The following is a 5,197-nucleotide window of genomic DNA, read 5'->3' as shown; positions in this document are numbered from 1 at the left end:
AACTTGATGGGCGCATCCTGGTGAAAAAGCAATAATTAATCACGATGGGATAGAAAGCTGATGACGGTCGAATCTGAATTAAGTTTACAAGCCACTAAAGATAACGAGTACACAGAGCTTTTCGGTGACAAATATTTGGCGCATCAATCAGATAGTTAAAGTCATCCCATCTGTGCAATCATAAGAGAGAAGCCACCCTTCACCCCAAAGCTCTATGAATACCGAAGGCATCCTTCAGAAAAGGGGTTTAATAGTTCAGCAGTTTTTGTTCATAGCTTTAGCCGTGTTCATAGTTTTCTTTTATTTTTAGAAGGCGGAGCGAGAGAAGGGAAGAGACGCCAAAGATCGCCAGGGAACTCGAAGAGAACCGGAGGCATGGAAAGCAGAGAGTAGGCCGACTCTCACGAGAGCGAGATTATCTTTTGAACAAGAGTAGAAAAGAGTGTAAAAGCGTGGGAAGCAAGAGATTGCTACTAGGCTCTTTATTCTCTTCTTGCATTGTTATTTTGTACCTCAACTTTATTTATTTATACAATGAAGTTCTTATTCTACATCTGTTCACTCTTAGCACACATGAGTAGCTAAACTTGTCGAATGGATTGAGAAGAACTAAGCTAACATGACCTAGGATCTTCATTGCTTGTGATTATCTTGTTTTATGTGTGCCCAACATCCCTTTAGAACTATTTGAGAGAGAGTCTTAAAGAAAGAATCTAAGATTTGAGAGATCTAGATTAGAATCTGGACTTGAGAGACAAGATTAGATCTGCATAAAACAAGAGATAGGGACTTAGAGATAAGCTCTATTTTGCCAACATACATCGCATGCACCCTAGAGATAGGTTATGATATATATATGGTTGCCTTATTTGTGTGCGTGTCATTTTTTCATTGCATGGATAAGAATTAGAGGCTTATGTATAGGTCTTATAGACTATCGCATATATCGCATTCATTCTAGCATTAGAAGTCGTAGCATTTGCGTTGAGAGATGGTTTACTATTGTATGTGTGTTGCATGGGTCGCATAACATGAACGCATCCTAGGAAGTGTTAGCCAAACCTTCTCAACCCATTCACCGCATACTCATCGCATCTCCCATTTTATCAACTCTTTTCGAAACTCCGCCGCATTTGTTTATTTTTATTACCGCAAACAACAATCCAAACAACCATTTGATTATTTGGTTACCGCAAGGTCTTCTTGGAAATTACCACCACAAACTGTTTTCCCAAGCCCCTGAGTTCAACCCTGGACTTACCAGGAAACTCAGTGGGGTAATACTTGGATTCTACTGAGAAAACTTATTGCTCAATGCAATTCCATCACCCATTTCATTCCACATTTCCATCACATAAAATAAACACATCAAGTTTTTGCCCGTTATCATACCCCCAAATTTAAACAATGCTTGTCCTCAAGCATAAGCTAAAGATTTTCTTTAGCAAGTTGACCGCAATTATCTTTTCCTAGATTTCTCAAGGATACTTCATTCAAATCCTATACACCAAAAATTCCTTAAGTCTTATTCAAGTCTCTAAGATCTAAGATCTTAGAGACCGCAAGTTTCTTAAAATATTTCTAAGATCTAGGGACCGCAAGTTTAACCTTCAAAAGGACTTTACTAAATTCCAGGACATCGCATGATTTATTTCAAAAAAACTTTTTCACTGGGGTGTTAAATGATTTTTATCCTTGCATATTTTTTACATTGTTATTTTTTTTCTGACCTTGCGCTGATCCAAGTGCCTCACCTTCGTTTTGGCTTGCCCCACGTGTGTCATGCGGACATCCAACTACGAGCAAGGCACTCTTTCTCAGACTAAACTCATACCTACTTGGCAGCAGAGTTGCGGTCATTTATTTATGCGTTGATCCTGGCGACAATACAAGTTGATGGGTAGATGCATATTTGGAACAACTTCCAAATCTGTCAAGAATTTCCTCAGCCATACTACTTCTTTTGCTGCTTCGCAAGCAACTATGTATTCAGCTTCCATTGTGGAGTCAGCTATACAGGTCTGTTTTACGCTTCTCCACACTACTGTTCCTTCATTAAGAGTGAACACTAATCCAGATGTAGACTTCCTAGCATCTTTATCAGTTTGGAAATCAGAGTCAGTGTATCCAATAAGGATCAGATCCTTACCACTATACACGAGCATGTAGTCCCGAGTTCTCCTGAGATACTTTAAGATGTTCTTAACGGCAGTCCAATGATCACGTCCAGGATTAAACTGTATCTACTGACGATTCCTACTGAGTAGCATACGTCAGGTCTAGTACATAACATTGCATACATCAGGTTTCTAACTACGAAAGCATAGGGAATATTTCTCATATCCTCAACTTCTTGAGGTGTCTTAGGAAATTGTCTTTTGACAGATGAATTCCATGTCTGAAAGGCAACAGACCCTTTTTGGAATTCTACATTTTATATCTAGACAACATTTTGTCTATATAAGATGCTTAAGACATGGCTAGTGTCTTATTCTTGCGATTCCGAACAATTTGGATCCCAAGAATATACTGCGCATTTCCTAAATCTTTCATTTGGAATTGTGTATCTAGCCATTGCTTGACGTCAGTAAGATATCCTACATCAATCCCAATGAGCAGAATATCATCGACATATAAAACCAAGAACACTACAACAGAATTAACGATCTTTTTGTTAACACAAGGCTCGTCAACATTCTGTTTAAAGCCATAAGATTTGATTGCATAATCAAACCTTATATTCCAGGATCTAGAAGCTTGTTTTAATCCATAAATGGATATCTCAAGCTTACAAACCTTTTGTTATTGACCCTGAACTATAAACCCCTCTGGTTGAACCATATAGATACTCTATTCAAGATTGCCATTCAAAAAGGTTGTCTTGACATCCATTTGCCAAATTTCATAGTCATAAAAAGTTGCAATGTGTAAGAGTATTCTTATCGGCTTTAACATTGCAACGGGAGAGAAAGTTTCTTCATAGTCCACTCCCTCTCTCTGGGTATAACCCTTTTCCACAAGTCGAGCCTTAAAAGTCTGTACTTTACTGGCTTGATCTCGTTTTCTCTTGTAGATCCATTTGCATCCAATTGGTTTCACATCACTTTGTTTATCTACAAGAGTCCATACTAGATTAAAGTACATTGACTCCATTTCGAGGTCCATAGCTTTTATCCACTCGTCACGGTCCACATCATTCACTGCCTATTTATAGGTCAAAAGATCCTCTACGCCCTCATTAGGTATGATGATTTGAGTTTCAGCTAAACCCAAATAGCGGTCAGGCTGGTGAACAACTCTCCCACTACGTCGAGGCACTCTCAACTCTTGAGAAGGATGTGATTGACCAGAAATACTAGCTTTATCTACTACTTTAGTAGATGAACTAGGTATATTTGTAGCGTCTTTTGAAATTTCTTTCAACACTATTTTACTGCATGGTTGATGATTTCTAATGTGGTCTTCCTCTAAGAATGTGGCATTTGTTGATATAAATACCTTGTTTTCTTGAGGATGATAAAATAGACCACCCTTTGTTTCCTTTAGATAACCTACAAATAGGCATAATTTTGAACGATGTTCTGATTTCTTGGGATTTTGTACCAACACATGTACTGGGTAACCCCAAATTCTAAAGTGATGTGAACTACTTTTACGCTCTTTCCATAGCTCATAAGGTGTTTTTGAAACACTTTTAAAGGGAACATTATTCAAAATATGGACAGTAGATTTAAGTGCATATCCCCAAAAGGAATCAGGCAATTGATCATAGCTCATCATAGAGCGAACCATATCTAATTAGGTTCAGTTTCTTCTTTCTGATACAACGTTCTGCTGAGGCGTACTAAGTGCAGAGAGTTATGACTGGATCCCATTTCTATCAAATAGTCTTGGAATCGTATGTCTATATACTCTCCACCTCGATTGATCAAAGTATCTTTATTGTTTTACCTATTCATTCTCAACTTCAGTCTTATATTCTTTGAACTTTTCAAAAGAATCAGACTTGTGATGAAGCAGGTAAACATGACCATACCTTGAATAATCATCAATAAAACTGATGAAATATTCATACCCACCTCAAACCTTGACATTCATTGGTCCACAAAGGTCTGAATGTACAAGTCTAAGGGTACTTTGGCTCTGAGACCTTTTCCAGTAAAAGATCTCTTGGTCATCTTTCATTCAAGACAGGATTCACATGGAGGTAAAAAATTACTTCTAATTGACTTAAAAGTCCATTATTGACCAATCTCCCAATCCTATTGAGATTTATGTGACCACGTCTTAGGTGCCATAGATAGGCGTTGGAAGAAACCTTTTGTTTTTTATTTTGAGTTTCTAATGTTCTAAACATTTCTGTACTTAAAACAAAATTTGCACTAGTTGGTCTTAACTTATATAAGTTGCTTTCACGTGTAGTAGAAAAAAATTGAACACCTTTACAAAAAATGAATGCTTCATTTATATTAAAAGATATTGTATATAATAGTTCTATAATACAAGCGATAGATATCAAATTCCTCTTCATAAGAGGTGCATACAAAACATTTTTAAGTACTAGATACTATCTTTAAAAAATAACTTCAGATCTCCCACTGCTTCAGCTGAGACAACCTCTCCCGTTCCAACTTTGAGGGTTATCTCACCTTCTTCAAGCTTTTTCCAAGAACTAGTTTCCTAAAATGAGAAACAAATATAATTAGTGGCTCCTGAATCTAGTATCCAGGTTGAAGTATCATATTCCACAAAACATGTTTCAACGACCAGTAAATCATATTTACCTTGTGCCGTTTTCTCAGCTTTCTTCTCTGCAAGGTACTTTGGGCAATTTCTATTCCAATGCCCGTTTTGGTTACAGTGGAAACATTTTCCTGTATCTGTATCCTTCTTTCCCTTTCTTATCTTGGGAGCCTGCCCTTTTCCCTTCTTTTTCATTTGATCATTAGAGGGTCCAGCTTTGTTTTTAGAGGACGATCCTCTTGTAAATTTTTTCTTAGTGGTAGCAACATTTGCTTCCACTTCCTTCCCCTGATCTAAAGTAAGGTTTTGGAATCACTAGAGCTCGTTAAGAAGGGTAGTGAGGTTAAATTCTATCTTATTTAAAGATGCATTTGTCTCAAAAGGTATAAAACTCTTCGGAAGAGATTGTAAGATAAAGCTAACCTGATTAGCCTCATCAATGGGTCCGCCGTTT

The sequence above is a fragment of the Benincasa hispida genome, chromosome 2, assembly GCF_009727055.1.
Source record: "Benincasa hispida cultivar B227 chromosome 2, ASM972705v1, whole genome shotgun sequence".
NCBI lineage: Eukaryota > Viridiplantae > Streptophyta > Magnoliopsida > Cucurbitales > Cucurbitaceae > Benincasa > Benincasa hispida.
Note: the sequence above shows the minus strand (reverse complement) of the source record.